The 21,940-nt window shown below is 36.8% G+C and overlaps 3 non-coding genes across 3 annotated transcripts; all 3 read right to left on the bottom strand.

Annotated features, from left to right (window-relative positions):
• Positions 1-17,150: 17,150 nt before the first annotated feature.
• LOC144019794 (U2 spliceosomal RNA) lies at positions 17,151-17,347 on the bottom strand. The gene has a single exon (XR_013283785.1). It is a non-coding gene; the product is annotated as a U2 spliceosomal RNA (small nuclear RNA).
• A 312-nt stretch (positions 17,348-17,659) lies between these two features.
• Positions 17,660-17,824, bottom strand: LOC144019800 (U1 spliceosomal RNA). The gene has a single exon (XR_013283791.1). It is a non-coding gene; the product is annotated as a U1 spliceosomal RNA (small nuclear RNA).
• A 378-nt stretch (positions 17,825-18,202) lies between these two features.
• Positions 18,203-18,394, bottom strand: LOC144019801 (U2 spliceosomal RNA). The gene has a single exon (XR_013283792.1). It is a non-coding gene; the product is annotated as a U2 spliceosomal RNA (small nuclear RNA).
• Positions 18,395-21,940: the final 3,546 nt, after the last annotated feature.

Raw genomic sequence — 21,940 nt, 5'->3', positions numbered from 1 at the left:
AGAGTCTTCTATCTTGATGTTAGCCTTTTTATCTGAATATGTATGAATGAAATATCTTCTAATTATTAGCTCGGATTCTTTTAATGGATAGCCCTGTAACCCTTAGGTTAGTAGTTTTTTAGAAAGTATCCGGGTATGAAATATGTTTTTATTATGTTAGGAATATGGCGCGTACGTGAAGAAGGTACGTCTAGCTATGTATTTTATGTTTTTGAGTTGTTGTATATAAGATTGCGTTGTACATAAGAATTTTACCCCTCTTACGTTTTTGATGCGTTATAAAACTAATAAATGTACTGATTTTTTTTTTTAAAAGGATTAGGCTTAGAGAAGGTGTTGGTGGCACTCTCATGAGCAGAGTGCGCAAGTTGTTTTAGCCCCTCTGCAGATGCGTACACGTATAAAATGTTATTTTTCTGTTTCTAGTTTTGTTACCGCTAGTGCTATAATTTGTGTCTATACGATTTTTATCGGATGTCTCTATGTATTTTTGTTGTTGTTTAAGTTTATGAGGTTTGTATATACGAATGAGCTGTGTGGAAATGGGTTTTATCCTCTTATCGTTTTTGTAATATTTAAAAAAATCTAATAAATATACTGTTTTGTTTTTTTGTTTTTCTTAAACTGATTTATGAAAATGACTTGTAATCGCAAACTCTTTTTTTTAAAAGCAGTAACTGATTTAGGAGGTGGAGGGGGAATGTATTGTGGGGATCATACTTTTTGAAATCTTTAAGCTGTTGATTGTAAGAGTCTTCTATCTTGATGTTAGCCTTTTTATCTGAATATGTATGAATGAAATATCTTCTAATTATTAGCTCGGATTCTTTCAATGGATAGCCCTGTAAGGCTTAGGATTGTAGTTTTTTAGAAAGTATTCGGGTATGAAATATGTTTTTATTATGTTCGGGACATGGTGCGTACGTGAAGAAGGATGATGTAGTTTTATTTTTGCTTTGTTTCCGTTTTAGTTTTTTAGATGGGTGAAGGCATCGTTTTAAGGTGCCAGGTGTATTTTGTGCAAATAATATAGGGATACTTACTTTTTATTTCTATGTGTACTTGTATAAACGGTTATTTTTCTGTTTCTAGTTTTGTTACCGCTAGTGCTATAATTTGTGTCTATACGATTTTTATCGGATGTCTCTATGTATTTTTGTTGTTGTTTAAGTTTATGAGGTTTGTATATACGAATGCGCTGTGTGGAAACGGGTTTTAACATCTATCGTTTTTGTAATATTTAAAAAACTAATAAATATACTGTTTTTTTGTTTTTCTTAAACTGATTTATGAAAAGGACTTGTATTTGCAAACTCTTTTTTTTAAAAGCAGTAACTGATTTAGGAGGTGGAGGGGGAATGTATTGTGGGGATCATACTTTTTGAAATCTTTAAGCTGTTGATTGTAAGAGTCTTCTATCTTGATGTTAGCCTTTTTATCTGAATATGTATGAATGAAATATCTTCTAATTATTAGCTCGGATTCTTTTAATGGATAGCCCTGTAACCCTTAGGTTAGTAGTTTTTTAGAAAGTATCCGGGTATGAAATATGTTTTTATTATGTTAGGAATATGGCGCGTACGTGAAGAAGGTACGTCTAGCTATGTATTTTATGTTTTTGAGTTGTTGTATATAAGATTGCGTTGTACATAAGAATTTTACCCCTCTTACGTTTTTGATGCGTTATAAAACTAATAAATGTACTGATTTTTTTTTTTAAAAGGATTAGGCTTAGAGAAGGTGTTGGTGGCACTCTCATGAGCAGAGTGCGCAAGTTGTTTTAGCCCCTCTGCAGATGCGTACACGTATAAAATGTTATTTTTCTGTTTCTAGTTTTGTTACCGCTAGTGCTATAATTTGTGTCTATACGATTTTTATCGGATGTCTCTATGTATTTTTGTTGTTGTTTAAGTTTATGAGGTTTGTATATACGAATGAGCTGTGTGGAAATGGGTTTTATCCTCTTATCGTTTTTGTAATATTTAAAAAAAACTAATAAATATACTGTTTTGTTTTTTTGTTTTTCTTAAACTGATTTATGAAAAGGACTTGTAATCGCAAACTCTTTTTTTTAAAAGCAGTAACTGATTTAGGAGGTGGAGGGGGAATGTATTGTGGGGATCATACTTTTTGAAATCTTTAAGCTGTTGATTGTAAGAGTCTTCTATCTTGATGTTAGCCTTTTTATCTGAATATGTATGAATGAAATATCTTCTAATTATTAGCTCGGATTCTTTCAATGGATAGCCCTGTAAGGCTTAGGATTGTAGTTTTTTAGAAAGTATTCGGGTATGAAATATGTTTTTATTATGTTCGGGACATGGTGCGTACGTGAAGAAGGATGATGTAGTTTTATTTTTGCTTTGTTTCCGTTTTAGTTTTTTAGATGGGTGAAGGCATCGTTTTAAGGTGCCAGGTGTATTTTGTGCAAATAATATAGGGATACTTACTTTTTATTTCTATGTGTACTTATATAAACGGTTATTTTTCTGTTTCTAGTTTTGTTACCGCTAGTGCTATAATTTGTGTCTATACGATTTTTATTGGATGTCTCTATGTATTTTTGTTGTTGTTTAAGTTTATGAGGTTTGTATATACGAATGCGCTGTGTGGAAACGGGTTTTAACATCTATCGTTTTTGTAATATTTAAAAAACTAATAAATATACTGTTTTTTTGTTTTTCTTAAACTGATTTATGAAAAGGACTTGTATTTGCAAACTCTTTTTTTTAAAAGCAGTAACTGATTTAGGAGGTGGAGGGGGAATGTATTGTGGGGATCATACTTTTTGAAATCTTTAAGCTGTTGATTGTAAGAGTCTTCTATCTTGATGTTAGCCTTTTTATCTGAATATGTATGAATGAAATATCTTCTAATTATTAGCTCGGATTCTTTTAATGGATAGCCCTGTAACCCTTAGGTTAGTAGTTTTTTTAGAAAGTATCCGGGTATGAAATATGTTTTTATTATGTTAGGAATATGGCGCGTACGTGAAGAAGGTACGTCTAGCTATGTATTTTATGTTTTTGAGTTGTTGTATATAAGATTGCGTTGTACATAAGAATTTTACCCCTCTTACGTTTTTGATGCGTTATAAAACTAATAAATGTACTGATTTTTTTTTTTTTAAAAGGATTAGGCTTAGAGAAGGTGTTGGTGGCACTCTCATGAGCTGAGTGCGCAAGTTGTTTTAGCCCCTCTGCAGATGCGTACACGTATAAAATGTTATTTTTCTGTTTCTAGTTTTGTTACCGCTAGTGCTATAATTTGTGTCTATACGATTTTTATCGGATGTCTCTATGTATTTTTGTTGTTGTTTAAGTTTATGAGGTTTGTATATACGAATGCGCTGTGTGAAAAAGGGTTTTACGATCTAACGGTCTTGTAATATTAAAAAAAACTAATAAATATACTGTTTTTGAAATCTTTAAGCTGTTGTTTGTAAGAGTCTTCTGTCTTGATGTTAGCCTTTTTATTTGATGATGTATGAATGAAATATCTTCTAATTATTACCATGGCTTCTTTCAATGGATACCCCTGTAAGGCTTAGGATTGTAGTTTTTTAGAAAGTATTCGGGTATGAAATATGTTTTTATTATGTTCGGGACATGGTGCGTACGTGAAGAAGGGTGATGTAGTTTTATTTTTGTTTTGTTTCCGTTTTAGTTTTTTAGGGGGATGCAGGCATCGTTTTAAGGTGTCAGGTGTATTTTGCGCAAATAATATATGGATACTTACTTTTTATTTTTGTTACCGATAGTGCTTTGTTTCGTGAAACCCTTATGTTTTGTTTTGTTTCTTGTTTTTAACTTACCCTTCGAGGATAAATAAAACGTCTTTAGACTTATCGCTAGCAAAGATGTAGCACGTTTAACACTCTAAATAGTTTTATCGCTGCACGACGTATTCGAACTAAGAGATCCCAAGTCTTTGTGAGTTTTTTTTTTTTCTTTTAAATATTTAGAAATACCCATTGTTAAATTAGCCTATAAGATATTATTGAATATGATAGTCTGTAAGATTAGCTATACTAAATCACCCCTGGGTTTAAAACACAAAACTACGAGATTTAATCAGAGCGTAACAATCTACCGCGACGATCTTTTTTAATCTTAAAACCGCTCTTTGCAGCAATTTACCTAAACATATAGTGAACAAACGTGTATCTTGTATGACTTAGAGACATTTAACTTTTGATTGAACGATTTATTTTTTTTCCTTACGAATCGCGCTTACTTTCCGATGGTACGCGTAGGTAAACAATTTTTACACGCATATTTACACATCGGGGCTCTTTAATTTACCTACTACGCGTGTTTTTTTTTTTTTTTTTTTTTGTTTTTTCAGGAATTTGGGAGAACACGCAAAGTCTACCCAACAAGGCCTGAGGCAGGACTCGATCTCACAACCCTTTATGCTAAGAAGCCAGCTAACGTACCGCCCTGATTGTGAAATAACAGCTACTATATTACTTAATTTGAATGAATATTATTTAAGACGTCTACCCATCTAACGCTTTAAAAATAGCGACATAATTCAGATAAAAATATTATTCGTACTATATTGTTTTTTTTTTACAATAGTTTCTGAGTTCTCACAATAGGTGTTCGATGATACTATTTTATAGTTTTATGTTTTTCTTACCAGTATGATTAACTTGTATTACATTTATGACGTTTCGCTATCATCTTAAAACACATTTTTGCATCGTTTTAAGGTGGCCGGTGTATTTTGTACAATAATATATGGATACTTATTGATTTCTGATCAATTTTTACTCGTACATTTACCTACTTTTTGCTTTTAGGTGTATGTTAGTTACTTGTATATGAGTGCGTATTCTAACTTTCCCATTCACTTCTTGGTTCCATTCCATCACCCCTGCGAGACCGGACTCGTCTACTTAATATCACTAAAGTCTGTTCAAAAATCACTGGACACCCTGTCAGAGCCTTATCTTCCTTTTGTGACCGAATCCTGCTCGATCCGTCTCACTCACTTCATCGAATGTTTGAGTGGCTTCCATCATCTCAGCAGGCTGAGACGCCCCACTCTGACGAACACACCGGCGAAGAAGGAGGAGGACTACATTTGTCCCCAGATCACTAAAATCTCTTGAACAGTGACCCCCCACCCCTGGGCCAAATTGCGACAGACTGACTGACACGTAGCACTTTAGTGTGAAGCACGGAGCACTTTCTTTTGTTTTGTTTTTTATTGTTATTTATTATTTTTCATATTTTTATTTTTTTTAATGTTCATTGGTTTCATGTTTTGTTTTTTTAACTCCCCCCTCGAGGACAAATAAAAGCGTTTTTTAATTGAATTGAATATTTAATTACTTGTGGTATTTTATTCATTTTTAAGTTATCTGGTTTACTTGGTATCATTTTAAGCTGTATGATGTATTTTATGTTAATAATATATGGATACTTATGTACACATCTACTTCTTATTCATTTCAGATCCGTTTTTATTCGTATATTTACCTACTTTTGATATTAAGTTTACGATGGCTTAGACTGTTTGAATGCGCTGTATAAAATGAACTCGAGTTGAGTTAGTTCGGTACCGTTTTTTTTTTTTTTTTTTTTTTTATAAAGTCAAATTATTACCTTTATGAAACTTTTTAGTTCTCCTTACGCTTTACTATGAAATGTTTCAAAATACTCGGTCCCTCCAAAACAAAGCAAAACAAAACGTGTTTACACATTTTTACGGATTTAAAAAAATTCTAGGCGTGACTTTGCCGAGTATTAAATGTCCGTTTGTATTTTTATTGAATGCATACGTATACCGTTAAAATTTGTAATTCATATTTACCTACTCGATTCCTGTATTGACAAATTATTCGTGAGGCTAACGTTTTACAATTTAAAGTTATTCCGAGAGTTTACTCTTTAGCGACGTCTTTACACGCTTTAAACGTCGGCTTAGACCCCTTGTGTTTTTACTGACGAATATTATCGTTAAATGTTTTATCCCGGATTAAAACAGGGGGACTTATTCAAAGATGTTTTATTTTACGGTAAATGTTTTTATAATAGTCGCATATTGATTTTAATGTGCGAAGGAATCAAGGAGACTCTCTGACTTTCATTTAAAAAAAAATCTGTTGTTTTAGCGCCACCAACCTTTTTTTTTTTTTTTAAAAAAGAGAAACTAAAGAAGTCTTTATCACTAGAAGATTGATAGTTTTTTTAATTCCTATCCACGCACCCCCTGCCACTTCCTTGCTCCACCGGAGGTATAAAACTCGATAAGAAAACAAACGACAAACATGATTTTAATCCATACAGATATATTTTTTATTTAGTTACATGGGATGTCAACAAAAAGACATGTGATACATTGTAAAGCACATCAAATAAAACATAGGGACGCACCTTGCTTTCAATAACAGTTTGGAAGTTTTTCAATTCATTTTTTTTAGATTAAAAGACTCGTCATTGTCGTAACCAGTGTTGCCACAGTTACCTTGAAAAAGTAACTTAGTTACTTTACTGATTACTTGGTTTTAAAAGTAACTAAATTGCGTTACTGATTACTTGATTTTAAAAGTAACTAAGTTAGATTAAAAGTTACTTTTTTAGTTACTTTCAGCAGCTGCCGATAACACCATCTCAACATAAAAATAATGCAGTAGAAACGGAGTTCCAAATACTTTATTGAAAGTGCATTTTAACATGAAAATAAAGTTTTTTTTTTATGAAAAACAAAATAGGCAGTCTCTCTTGACTTCTTGTAACGTAAATACTTTTTATAAAACAAAAAATAAAAATCTATCCAGGTTGAAAATGAAAATCCCCTAAATTCCTCTATTGTTTGTTTGTTCCGCTATTCCAGTGTGTACACATGTATCAGTTTAAATATTTATTAGTAGTTATTGACAGTTATAATTGTTTTTTGGTCTGTTTGTTTTTCCTCTTCAAAATAAGGGTCAGGAAAACAAAAGGTTGATAATTTAATGTTAAATATAAATATTTAACCTTTAGACAGACACCAACACAATTAAACAGAATATTTGCACATTGTGAAGTATTTCAGAAACATAAATTTAAGACATGAAATAAACCTACCGTCCAGCCAAAAGAAATATGAAGCCACCTTATGGAACAATAAATCTATCAAACACATTTTAACCACTTAATATATGCAAAAATATTTCCAAAAGTTCATTTCCCTTTTTAATCAACAATTTTTGTATTTAACAATTGTTTTTTCTTTTGTCATCACTTTCATTTTTGGTTAATGTATGACATCTTTTTTTGTTTTTTAAATCTGAGACACGATGATGACCACAGAATCACTACTGTTTATATTTTGTTTTTTGGGCTGTCGTAATCGCGGGCACGTCTCAGTTCTCCTATCTGCTGCTCATGCTAGTTGTAGACATTGACAGGGAGCCACAAACTGAGAAATGAGATACTTGCAGTGTGCTTTTAGCTTAGCTGGTGTGTTGGCTGTGGGACATACCTGTGTCGTTTGAATCCATGCATTGGATCGTCACGGGAGTTATTCTTTTTGGCTCGCGCGCAGTACCAACGCCGGCCCGAGACATACAAGTGCACCGAGAGGACTCGGTAGCCATGGGAAATACCGAGATGTACGGCACCGGCTTCTGCTAACTGTCTCCATTTGTATGTTGTCACTCGTTGCGCGCGCGCGCGCCGTGTCGCGAGCACGGAAACACGGAAGTAGCTTGAATGGTGATGCTACTGAAATGTAAACAAAACAAGTAGAGCACGGCGCAGAACTCTTGCTATTGTTATGAAAACCATAAAGCCTCACTCGCAACCGATACGGTCGTTTAGCTCCCCTTGACGAACGATGGTTCGGTCGAATCGTTTTTTTGTTCCACCCCTACTGAAAACGTAACTTGTCTGACGTCACTCCCCCTGGCGAGAGGGCGGAGACGACCTCATCCCATAATGCTTCACGGACCAGTTGAGGATGGAAATAAATTATTTTTTTTACCACTTTTATGGTCCATAATGCACACTTTTTTTGTTGTGTTGTGTGCCTGTTGGTTAATAACTAGTAGTAAAAGTATCATCACTTTTGTTTTGAATGTGCAAACCATTCATGACCAGACCATGGCTGAATTCAGTGTGGTGATCAATGACTTCTGCCTCATCTTCGTAGTTAGCAGTAGTTGTTTGTGACTGTTACAACAGTGAGATAGTTTGCCTTCTTCATGTAAATGTGGAGTAACGCATTGATTCTCTGGACAGTAACTTTAATCAGACTACTTTGTAGAATAAAGTAACGCGTTAGACTATTAGTTACTTTAGAAAGCAACTTTTTTGAGTAACGCGTTACTAAGTAACGCGTTACCGACAACACTGGTCGTAACAATATTTAGCACAGTCAATAAACAATATCATGATGGTCATCAAATGTCCCGCTTTAATATTATGGTTACACCAATTATTCAATACATATTCCATCGTGTTAGTCATGTTTACACGGTTCTTCAAATAACTTGGTTGATAAAGATCTTACTATTTCATTAATCAAAATCATTTTCCGACAGTTTTGTTCTCAACGGATGTGTGTGAAATGGTTTTCTCTACAATTTCTATCCAATTATACAAGCTTTCGAAAAAGATTCCCCCATCTCACAGGTACCAATCTGCGATCAGATCTAGTTGTTCATGGCTCAGTCCTCCGTCCCAACAGTTATCAAGAACGATCTTAATTCTGTCTAACACCATACGCTCATGAACGTAGTCGTGTAGCACAAATTCTACGATGCGTTGGACTTCCTCGGTAGTCGTCTCACGATGGGTTATGGTTAAGATACGGTGAATCGTCGACAGAAAACGTCCGTTACACAGTAGTTTCATGATACCTTCAAAATTCCTAGCAAGATAATACGGTTCCCGATCATAAAATAAGCAGGGATGTCTTAATTGGCTCGGTAATTTTAAATCACATCCGGAGCAATTCTCTCTGCTATATTTATGGATAGCGCTCATCAACATATAGCTAACAGTCTGCTTAATACAATTATATCTTGTATTTATTACCCAGACATCCGGCGAGTAGTCCCAAACCAATTCACCCTCCCTCTCCTCAGGCCCGGCAGAAGCCGTCGGTAGACTGGTTAGCGAGTCGTCGTCGTCCACGGCGGTCTCAAGAGAGGAAACGTTACTTTCCGTACCGTCCTCAGTCGGGCGATTATCGGGTTGAGGAGACCCGGGCGGAGGGTTGTTCTCCTCTTCCTCAGCAATAGGGTCTATCATCTGTAAATATAAACGTAGGTAACCCTCCTTTTTTATTATTATTATTATTATTATTGATGTTATTAGGCTACATCGATTCGTCAAAAGTAGTTTACCGGGATGGATGCCGTAGACCCGAAGTCAGTAGACGATGTTGAGAGTAAGTTGCAAGCGAGCACGGGGCTGGAACTCCGGTAGGGTCCGTCGATAAAGGTTACGTTTGCCTCATCCTCTTCGACGTCCGAACGCTCAGGACTAGATGTTGTAAGATTTGGCGGCTCGCTGAAAGTCTGCATACTTCTGGAGAGTCGTGGGGATGTCCAGATCGTTCTAACTCGATCCGCCGGAGGTGGTGGCACTGGTAAATCTCCTCAGAGATTATTAAACGTTCGCAATGTTAGTTTTTTTTTTCTCGAAGGGGGAGCGGTTAAATACTTTTATTAGCACGAGACCCCACTGGGGGTGTGGTTTTTACCAAAAAAAAAAAAAAAAAAAAACAGAAAAAAAAAAGATTTTTTAAAAATGAAAGTCAGAGAGTCTCCTTGATTCCTTCGCACATTAAAATCAATATGCGACTATTATAAAAACATTTACCGTAAAATAAAACATCTTTGAATAAGTCCCCCTGTTTTAATCCGGGATAAAACATTTAACGATAATATTCGTCAGTAAAAACACAAGGGGTCCAAGCCGACGTTTAAAGCGTGTAAAGACGTCGCTAAAGAGTATACTCTCGGAATAACTTTAAATTGTAAAACGTTAGCCTCACGAATAATTAGTCAATACAGGAATCGAGTAGGTAAATATGAATTACAAATTTTAACGGTATACGTATGCATTTAATAAAAATACAAACGGACATTTAATACTCGGCAAAGTCACGCCTAGAATTTTTTAAAATCCGTAAAAATGTGTAAACACGTTTTGTTTTGCTTTGTTTTGGAGGGACCGAGTATTTTGAAACATTTCATAGTAAAGCGTAAGGAGAACTAAAAAGTTTCATAAAGGTAATAATTTGACTTTATAAAAAAAAAAAAAAAAAAAAAACGGTACCTAACTAACTCAACTCGAGTTCATTTTATACAGCGCATTCAAACAGTCTAAGCCATCGTAAACTTAATATCAAAAGTAGGTAAATATACGAATAAAAACGGATCTGAAATGAATAAGAAGTAGATGTGTACATAAGTATCCATATATTATTAACATAAAATACATCATACAGCTTAAAATGATACCAAGTAAACCAGATAACTTAAAAATGAATAAAATACCACAAGTAATTAAATATTCAATTCAATTCAAAAACGCTTTTATTTGTCCTCGAGGGGGGAGTTAAAAAAACAAAACATGAAACCAATGAACATTAAAAAAAAAATAAAAATATATGAAAAATAATAAATAACAATAAAAAACAAAACAAAAGAAAGTGCTCCGTGCTTCACACTAAAGTGCTACGTGTCAGTCAGTCTGTCGCAATTTGGCCCAGGGGTGGGGGGTCACTGTTCAAGAGATTTTAGTGATCTGGGGACAAATGTAGTCCTCCTCCTTCTTCGCCGGTGTGTTCGTCAGAGTGGGGCGTCTCAGCCTGCTGAGATGATGGAAGCCACTCAAACATTCGATGACGTGAGTGAGACGGATCGAGCAGGATTCGGTCACAAAAGGAAGATAAGGCTCTGACAGGGTGTCCAATGATTTTTGAACAGACTTTAGTGATATTAAGTAGACGAGTCCGGTCTCGCAGGGGTGATGGAATGGAACCAAGAAGTGAATGGGAAAGTTAGAATACGCACTCATATACAAGTAACTAACATACGCCTAAAAGCAAAAAGTAGGTAAATGTACGAGTAAAAATTGATCAGAAATCAATAAGTATCCATATATTATTGTACAAAATACACCGGCCACCTTAAAACGATGCAAAAATGTGTTTTAAGATGATAGCGAAACGTCATAAATGTAATACAAGTTAATCATACCGGTAAGAAAAACATAAAACTATAAAATAGTATCATCGAACACCTATTGTGAGAACTCAGAAACTATTGTAAAAAAAAAACAATATAGTACGAATAATATTTTTATCTGAATTATGTCGCTATTTTTAAAGCGTTAGATGGGTAGACGTCTTAAATAATATTATTCATTCAAATTAAGTAATATAGTAGCTGTTATTTCACAATCAGGGCGGTACGTTAGCTGGCTTCTTAGCATAAAGGGTTGTGAGATCGAGTCCTGCCTCAGGCCTTGTTGGGTAGACTTTGCGTGTTCTCCCAAATTCCTGAAAAAAAAAAAAAAAAAAAAAAAAAAAAAACACGCGTAGTAGGTAAATTAAAGAGTCCCGATGTGTAAATATGCGTGTAAAAATTGTTTACCTACGCGTACCATCGGAAAGTAAGCGCGATTCGTAAGGAAAAAAAATAAATCGTTCAATCAAAAGTTAAATGTCTCTTAGTCATACAAGATACACGTTTGTTCACTATATGTTTAGGTAAATTGCTGCAAAGACCGGTTTTAAGATTAAAAAAGATCGTCGCGGTAGATTGTTACGCTCTGATTAAATCTCGTAGTTTTGTGTTTTAAACCCAGGGGTGATTTAGTATAGCTAATCTTACAGACTATCATATTCAATAATATCTTATAGGCTAATTTAACAATGGGTATTTCTAAGTATTTAAAAGAAAAAAAAAACTCACAAAGACTTGGGATCTCTTAGTTCGAATACGTCGTGCAGCGATAAAACTATTTAGAGTGTTAAACGTGCTACATCTTTGCTAGCGATAAGTCTAAAGACGTTTTATTTATCCTCGAAGGGTAAGTTAAAAACAAGAAACAAAACAAAACATAAGGGTTTCACGAAACAAAGCACTATCGGTAACAAAAATAAAAAGTAAGTATCCATATATTATTTGCGCAAAATACACCTGACACCTTAAAACGATGCCTGCATCCCCCTAAAAAACTAAAACGGAAACAAAACAAAAATAAAACTACATCACCCTTCTTCACGTACGCACCATGTCCCGAACATAATAAAAACATATTTCATACCCGAATACTTTCTAAAAAACTACAATCCTAAGCCTTACAGGGGTATCCATTGAAAGAAGCCATGGTAATAATTAGAAGATATTTCATTCATACATCATCAAATAAAAAGGCTAACATCAAGACAGAAGACTCTTACAAACAACAGCTTAAAGATTTCAAAAACAGTATATTTATTAGTTTTTTTTAATATTACAAGACCGTTAGATCGTAAAACCCTTTTTCACACAGCGCATTCGTATATACAAACCTCATAAACTTAAACAACAACAAAAATACATAGAGACATCCGATAAAAATCGTATAGACACAAATTATAGCACTAGCGGTAACAAAACTAGAAACAGAAAAATAACCGTTTATACAAGTACACATAGAAATAAAAAGTAAGTATCCCTATATTATTTGCACAAAATACACCTGGCACCTTAAAACGATGCCTTCACCCATCTAAAAAACTAAAACGGAAACAAAGCAAAAATAAAACTACATCATCCTTCTTCACGTACGCACCATGTCCCGAACATAATAAAAACATATTTCATACCCGAATACTTTCTAAAAAACTACAATCCTAAGCCTTACAGGGCTATCCATTGAAAGAATCCGAGCTAATAATTAGAAGATATTTCATTCATACATAATCAGATAAAAACTAAAACGGAAACAAAGCAAAAATAAAACTACATCATCCTTCTTCACGTATGCGCCATATTCCTAACAGAATAAAAACATATTTCATACCCAGATACTTTCTAAAAAACTACAATCCTAAGCCTTACAGGGCTATCCATTGAAAGAATCCGAGCTAATAATTATAAGATATTTCATTCATACATATTCAGATAAAAAGGCTAACATCAAGATAGAAGACTCTTACAATCAACAGCTTAAAGATTTCAAAAAGTATGATCCCCACAATACATTCCCCCTCCACCTCCTAAATCAGTTACTGCTTTTAAAAAAAAGAGTTTGCAAATACAAGTCCTTTTCATAAATCAGTTTAAGAAAAACAAAAAAACAGTATATTTATTAGTTTTTTAAATATTACAAAAACAATAGATGTTAAAACCCGTTTCCACACAGCGCATTCGTATATACAAACCTCATAAACTTAAACAACAAAAATACATAGAGACATCCGATAAAAATCGTATAGACACAAATTATAGCACTAGCGGTAACAAAACTAGAAACAGAAAAATAACCGTTTATACAAGTACACATAGAAATAAAAAGTAAGTATCCCTATATTATTTGCACAAAATACACCTGGCACCTTAAAACGATGCCTTCACCCATCTAAAAAACTAAAACGGAAACAAAGCAAAAATAAAACTACATCATCCTTCTTCACGTACGCACCATGTCCCGAACATAATAAAAACATATTTCATACCCGAATACTTTCTAAAAAACTACAATCCTAAGCCTTACAGGGCTATCCATTGAAAGAATCCGAGCTAATAATTAGAAGATATTTCATTCATACATATTCAGATAAAAAGGCTAACATCAAGATAGAAGACTCTTACAATCAACAGCTTAAAGATTTCAAAAAGTATGATCCCCACAATACATTCCCCCTCCACCTCCTAAATCAGTTACTGCTTTTAAAAAAAAGAGTTTGCGATTACAAGTCATTTTCATAAATCAGTTTAAGAAAAACAAAAAAACAAAACAGTATATTTATTAGATTTTTTTAAATATTACAAAAACGATAAGAGGATAAAACCCATTTCCACACAGCTCATTCGTATATACAAACCTCATAAACTTAAACAACAACAAAAATACATAGAGACATCCGATAAAAATCGTATAGACACAAATTATAGCACTAGCGGTAACAAAACTAGAAACAGAAAAATAACATTTTATACGTGTACGCATCTGCAGAGGGGCTAAAACAACTTGCGCACTCAGCTCATGAGAGTGCCACCAACACCTTCTCTAAGCCTAATCCTTTTTAAAAAAAAATCAGTACATTTATTAGTTTTATAACGCATCAAAAACGTAAGAGGGGGTGAAATTCTTATGTACAACACAATCTTATATACAACAGCCCAAAAACATAAAATGCATAGCTAGACGTACAACAAAAACGTGAGAGAGGGTAACCTTATGATGTCAAAGACCGCCTACAGCTTGTTTTCTCAGGTTGGGTGGGGCTGGTGTTTTGTAGAGCAGAATTTCTCAGAGAGGGGGGAATGGAGGAAAACTCCAATTCGGTCATGTATTTGGTGAGGTAAGAGCATTTTAACACAGCTAAAAGCTCCGAAAATTTAATTTTTCATGTTGGTAACCCTTTAGTATTTTATTTACAAGCTTGTAAATATTCTCAGTGGTACATTTGTAGAAAATGTATATCCCCAAAGCAGGTTTACAACTAGAACGTGAGCAACGCCTCGACGTGAGGTTCCTCTTTTGTTTTATAGGAATTATTTGTATTCTTGTGATTTAGCGTCATTAGTATTATTATTTTGCATAGTGAATCACATTTAGGATAACATATAAGTATGTCTTTAAATCTGGTAAATGTGGAAAATTCCATTTTGAATTGCTACAGCCCTAAAATAAAAGTGTACACACCCTTCTTCATGTACAAATACATCTATGGTGTCATAAATTCAAGCCGTGGATCCTTTCTAAAAAACTATTAGCCAAGGGCTTACAGGAATACCCTTTGTAAGAGACTAAGGTGTTAATCTACTAATAAGAAGCTGATTTTGGTTAAATTGTTGCAAAGATCGGCTTAAAGATTAAGGGTTAAGTAGAGTATAAATCTATTAACGTATCAAGAAACTCAAAGTTTCATACTTTCAATTCTCTTAGTTTTAAAAAGAAGCAGACGTCTGACCAATAATGTCCACATGCAGTTCCTGCCTGAGTTTGTGATTACATATTCTCTCCAGAAATCAGTATTTTTTTAAACTAGTACAATTATTATCTTTTTTAAACACAAAAAAAAAAAAAAAAAAAGGTAAACAAATTTTCGCTACTCTAATGCCATACATTGTTCCGTCATCCAAAATGTATAATTTACAAATTGAATACCTTTGAATCAAATTTTTAGGTTTTACATTCATTATCAACATTTTAATACCCTAATTTACTTTTGTAGACTAACTTTATTGTGTTCATCCTACCAAAATGTCTTTATTACATTGCTATCAAATACAACGCACAAAACATCAACCGATTAATTTCATGCCTCACTCTATTTAAAATTAAAAATACAGACAAACTTATCACATTCTAATACCTACCTCCCTCTCTTAATCATAGGCTGTAACATCCTTTGACCTTTAGATGGTGCTGTTCACCGCGAGGGGTGACACTCAGACCTCTCCACCGTTTTTACAATTTCAGACGTCTTCAGAAATTGGTTAAATAACAACCCTATACGTACGACCGTCGAAAAGGAGACGCAACTTCGTACCCGTAAACACCGGTAAGTTTCTTTTATTTATTTTAAAAAACAAGAAGCAAATAGATAACATTTTTTTTAATATTCACAACACTTTAACTCGATTAAGAGAGCCTCGTACTATTTTACATTCACGCACGCACATACCCGATAGAGGCGCTAGGGGGACGCTTCCTATCGCACGACTTAGTGTGAAGTATCACTAAGGTGGTGGGACGCGCTTCCTGCAAGACTTCAAAAGGCGGGGTCCTTCCTATGAAGGAGAGCTATCAGTTAGATGAAAAGTTTTTTAACAAGAGGATAGACAGGGGTACGGAAGGGGAGGGGTGATGGGTTCACAACCTTATCTACCGGGGCTATATCACGACTCCTGGGGTCTTGCAATGGGGGAGGGGGGTGCTTCCTGCAAGACTTCAAAAGGCGTGTCCTTCCTGTGACACGATGAAAAGTTTTTTATCAGGACGAAAACGATTTATGGTTAGCAGATGGTAGAACTATGGGGGGTCTTGCTAGGGGGGAGAGGGGTATCCGGAAACATATGTTTGCTGGGGGTGCAGGATGTCATCAATCAATTTTGACAGGAGCTGTCTTCCGACTCCTGATTGGCTAGGGCTGTGAGGGGGAAGGGAGGGGGGACCGGAAAACATATGTTTGCTGTGGGGTGCAGGATGTCATCAATAAATTTTGACAGGAGCCGTCTTCCGGCTTCTGATTGGCTAGGGCTGTGAGGGGGAAGGGAGGGGGGACCGGAAAACATATGTTTGCTGGGGGTGCGGAATGTCATCAATCAATTTTGACAGGAGCCGTCTTCCGGCTTCTGATTGGCTAGGGCTGTGAGGGGGAAGGGAGGGGGGACCGGAAAACATATGTTTGCTGGGGGTGCGGAATGTCATCAATCGATTTTGACAGGAGCCGTCTTCCGGCTTCTGATTGGCTAGGGTTGTGGTGAGGGGGCGGGGGTTAATTCAAAATAACGGGTTCTGATTGGTTGGGGGGCGGGGTACCTGTCAAATTTTGACAGGTGGTCCCTCCGCTTCTGATTGGTTAGGGGGAGGTGCTTAATTCAAAATAACGGCTTCTGATTGGTTAAGAAGGCGGAAGTGGGTGGGGCTTAATTCAAAATGACGGATTCTGATTGGCTGGGGGGCGGGAAGTGGGCGGGGCTTAATTCAAAATAACGGCTTCTGATTGGTTCTAGGGGGCCATAAATCAGTTTTTGACGTTTGCTGAATTGTAGTAATATATATTAGCTCCTTTCAAAGCCTCTGGAAGTCAAGCCTCTGGAATGGGTTCGACTCAGCAGCGGTTTCGCCGGACAGCAGAGAAGACGGGTCTGCTATTTCGCCTGCTTCCTGAATGAACTAGTTGTTTGCTTCCACAACACCTACTAATTGACCTTTAGTTGTATACGTCAGACCAGTACCATCACTTTTCTTTACCAGCCAAGGGGGTGCACCGCTCCTGGAAATACTGCAATACCAGGATGATGCGCGGAATGGGCAGAGCAAGCGCTGAATCCCACTTCCCTGTTCAAAAAAGCACTTTAATATAAAGTCTCCAGATAGAAGACTTATCAGATATTAAACTAATAAGAACAGATACTACACTGGATTCTACACGGCCTAAAAGACCTAAAAGCGATAAAAAGCTTAACTGATGGACTCAAGTACAGGCTTTTCGGTCTACCCACTCCCACAGTCGGTTATGTTACGCCAAACAGCTTTGCTCTTCTAGACACGGAGACGGCGGGTAACTTGCCTGCTGACTTCCCTATTCACGGGCCTTCAAATAACCAGCTGCAGTCCAATAACTTTTGCAGTTTTCTTTGAAGATGAAAAAGTCAAGTGCCTGCTGCGGCCCCGCCAGACTTGACCAGAAAACCAGAAGAACGCAGGCGCGTCTTGCACATTCTTGTGGATAGGTCTCAAGACATGGACTTTATTGACATCCAAACAAGGGTAGAGCGCGAACGCAGTACCCCACTACCAGAAATTATGCAGTCGAGATTCTCACATTTGGAAAATTCGCAAGGGTCAATGCAGTCGCGAGTGCAATGACTGCACCTCGCCATGGGTGAACCACCTTCTTGATCATGGTGTCGCCCCTGTCAGGTAAGTATACCGCCGTTCGCCTGGACACAGGGCCTTACTTTTTTTACACTACTTATTGGATGACGGTGCCATTCGTACACTAGCGAATACCTGACCCAGCAAGATGGGCCAGTTGCTCTCAGTGGATTACAGTGGCGCTGTACGACGCACAGGGCATTAGAGGAGGTCACAGGCACTACTGTGGCGCATGCAACAGCAGAATTAGCTCATGTGTCAAGTCTCTGGAATGGGTTCGACTCAGCAGCGGTTTCGCCGGACAGCAGAGAAGACGGGTCTGCTATTTCGCCTGCTTCCTGAATGAACTAGTTGTTTGCTTCCGCAACACCTACTTATTGACCTTTAGTTGTATACGTCAGACCAGTACCATCACTTTTCTTTACCAGCCAAGGGGGTGCACCGCTCCTGGAAATACTGCAATACCAGGATGATGCGCGGAATGGGCAGAGCAAGCTCTGAATCTCACTTCCCTGTTCAAAAAAGCAATTTAATATAAAGTCTCCAGATAGGAGACTTATCAGATATTAAACTGATAAGAACAGATACTACACTTGATCTTAGCCAAAAGGCCGAGAAGCAATAAAAAGTATAACTGATGAACTCAAGTACAGCCTTTTCGGTCTACCCACTCCCACAGTTGGTTATGTTCCGCCAAACAGCTTTGCTCTTCGAGACACGGAGACGGCGGGAAACCTGCCTGCTGACTTCACCATTCACTTTTCACGAGCAGGGGCGCAACTACCTACTCTCTGAGAGGTATGCACACACATGAAAGGTGCCCCCCCAAAATACAATTTTGTCAACCATTTACTTTATGAGGTTTTGAAATGATGCCAGTAATATTACAGCAGGTGATCAGCTTAAAGGGGAACTGAGTAGTTCTTTTTGATTTCCCATTGTTCATTCATTGTTCAAAAATCACTTACGCATTCGCTAGATGAGCGCACCCAACCTTCCGGAGACTTCAGCGGAACGTACTGTTAAAGTGATGGAAAACTCCAATCCTAAATCCAAAGCCCACTCAAAAAGAACAGGGGCTGCTCCTTGTTATATACTATGTCTATCAGAATTTTAAAACTACTGTACTAATTAGATCTCCGAGAATCGTAATTTTGACGGCTTAAACTCTGGCAATGACGCAATTGCTTAAAATGATTACTACACGGAAATACGAGCCATTTGAGTAGCAAGGGTTTTTTCTGGTGTTTTTTTTTTAATGTAAATTACGTATTGTAGCTCCTCTACGGGTCCACAAAATATCGCACACCCCCCTCTCCATTCAGAAGGGTATAGGTGAGGTGTTGAATCTACTGATGGAACCTGCCGGCTAACTGTTCATGACAGCTCAGATTTTTATTGTTCCATTTTTATTTATTTATTTTTTTTTTTTAATGATACGTTATTAGATAAGAATAGTTTATTAGTACATTAACATGATAGAATAGGGAGTAGGACTAAGTAAATTATTGCTTTTCTTCCTACTTTTGAACATGTAATTTATGACAATGAATTATTTTCTTTCTTCAAATTTTTATTTTACCCTCAACTTATATTTTGTAATGTGTTAATATGTTCAATAAACCAACCAACCCTCTCTGGTCTGTAGCCTCCTCTTCGTCACGTCTCTTCACCGACGTCGTCAATATTTTGAATCAGATGTAATGCCTTTCCTTGCCGTTTATTTTTTTCATGTTAGCCCATTGCGACATGCTGAAACGTGCTTACTATGGAAATCGGACAGCGTTGTCAGAGATAAAGAATAATGACTCATCCATTTTACATGTTTTTAATACAATAAAATGGCAGCATGGGAATAATGTACATACAAGCACATGAAAAGTAAAAAAAGGCAGAAACGTAATTTTGTCAAAAGAGTAACACCACATTGTGTAATGTGACCACTAAGTGGTGCTGTGGCATGTTGTTGACATGTATGTTGAGAGCAAACAGTTCAGTAAAGACATCGCCGAAGGGCCACAACACGCATAAAAGTTTAACTTCAAAATAGCTCTGGTTCGACTGTTAATAAATGGCGCGCTTGTGCAATCGAGTTATCCCTGCCGATGTTAACAAGTTAACACAAAATGTCTCCGGTGGTTAGCTTAAAAGGGGAGAAAACAAGGCAGAGTTAAAACTGTCTATCTGCGTACACAGCAGTGATTGCTCGATGTACTGTCGTCTCGCCTCTTCTTCGATGCCTTGACAAATGCACGCAACCACACTCATAAGAAAAAATGATGAAAATATACTCCAAAACGCTGACAACTGGTCGAGGTTCTCTGAAGGAAAACAAATGGCAATCGCCCCGACCGGAAAGGGCGGTGCGCTCATATATTTTCCCGGAAATACGTCACGGCTATTTGTGCATAGAGTCCATTGCATCAACAAGTATTTTTTTTTAAATGTAGGTCATCACAACTTTTCTGCCTACGGATGCTGGAAGGGGAAGAATTTTGCAAAAGTAGTCAGTCAGTAGAAGTGTGTTTCTCTGAGGCACCACACCGTAGTGTGTGTGTGCTTCAAAATGCACACCCTTCCAATTTAGGTTGGTGCATTCTATTAGTTCGCCACTAGATTGCACTAAATTCTACACACTGTCTCTTTAATCAAAAACAAAAAAATATATACAGTAATAAATAACAGCAGCAGCACCCAGTGTTCAACGTATTCTCTGTAGTGGAAATATGAAATTATGAGATTTGAAGAACAGTTTGTAATCTGTTGTGTCTTTGCACCAAGGTTATTTTAGTTCACAAAAACTAACAAAATAACTAAAAAAAATTCAAAAACCATTTTCATTAACAAATTTAATTTAAATAAAAAACAAACAAACTATAAACTATATTTTATGTAACTCAATCTACGGTAACTATAACAAACCATGTGCGCATCTCGAATTCAAGGTGCATTATGTGTAGCGGTGTGGTGCATTGTGGGTAGGCAAAACTACCAAGCGGTCATTGAAAATGAATTGGATCCAATGGAGTCAGCTCTGATTCTACTACGTTACTGTTTTTTTTATTAACATGCATAGCATGTGGTTTAGTGACATCGGGCAAGTTGACTTGCAAGCTTTAAAGTGTCCAGTTACGCAAAGATTGTCACCACTCTAATCTCCGCCATTCAAATTGATAGGGTAGTTGGTAACCTTGTTTTTCTCTTCATGCATGCACAAACTTAATACGCACATCGCTTATTACTGCATCGCGAAAATGGCCTTCGTTTTCATCTTTGATAATTTAACACAGGGCGGCACGGTGAATGACTGGTTAGCACGTCCCCCTCCCAGTTCTGAGGCCTTCCTGGGTGGAGTTTGCATGTTCTCCCTGTGCCCGCGTGGGTCTTCTCCGGGTACTCTGGTCTCCTCCCACATTCCAAATACATGCATGGCAGGCTAATTGGGCGCTCCGAATTGTCCCTAGGTGTGCTTGTGAGTGTGGATGGTTGTTCGTCTCTGTGTGCCCTGCGATTGGCTGGCAACCAGTCCAGGGTGTCCCCCGCCTACTGCCCAGAGCCAGCTGAGATAGGCGCCAGCACCCCCCGCGACCCTTGTGAGGAATAAGCGGCCAAGAAAATGGATGGATAAACATAGAATAGGTTTTGAGTGTGGGTGAGGCAGGGGGATAATTTAAAACACACCGCAGACTTACTGTAAAGTGCAACAATGCAGACTTACTATATGTAATGAGGTCAAAAGTAAAAAGTTTAATTTATAGGATTAAAATTTACTTAGTTGCTTTTAAATGCATCAATAAGTTACTTTAAAATGCATTAATAATCTATGTTTTGTTTTTTCCATGTTGTATCGTGTTGTTACGAACGCGCACTATCGCGTATGCAAAGGTTTTTGTTCTAGTGTTGCCGTAGTTGGCGATCCAAGATGGCGGGATCTTAAGCGCATGCGCGTCACCGATCGTACCGGGTCACCGACAGCGTCTTGAAGCATAACAGAAATCATGCCTGACCAGAAGGACAATTTTTTTTAATGCTTTTATTAATTTCAAAACTCTTCCATGGAGGACCAGCTCGTGGGAGAAGTCGTCTGCAAACCACCATCATTACTTCCAGTTCATCGCGTTTGTTGTCTTCCATGGTGTGTCTCGTTTTACAGCACAAAAAAGAAGAAG

This window comes from Festucalex cinctus, chromosome 5, assembly GCF_051991245.1.
Source record: "Festucalex cinctus isolate MCC-2025b chromosome 5, RoL_Fcin_1.0, whole genome shotgun sequence".
In the NCBI taxonomy this organism is placed as follows: domain Eukaryota; kingdom Metazoa; phylum Chordata; class Actinopteri; order Syngnathiformes; family Syngnathidae; genus Festucalex; species Festucalex cinctus.
The sequence above is the reverse complement of the archived record's forward strand: the minus strand, read 5'-3'. Positions and strand labels throughout refer to the sequence as shown.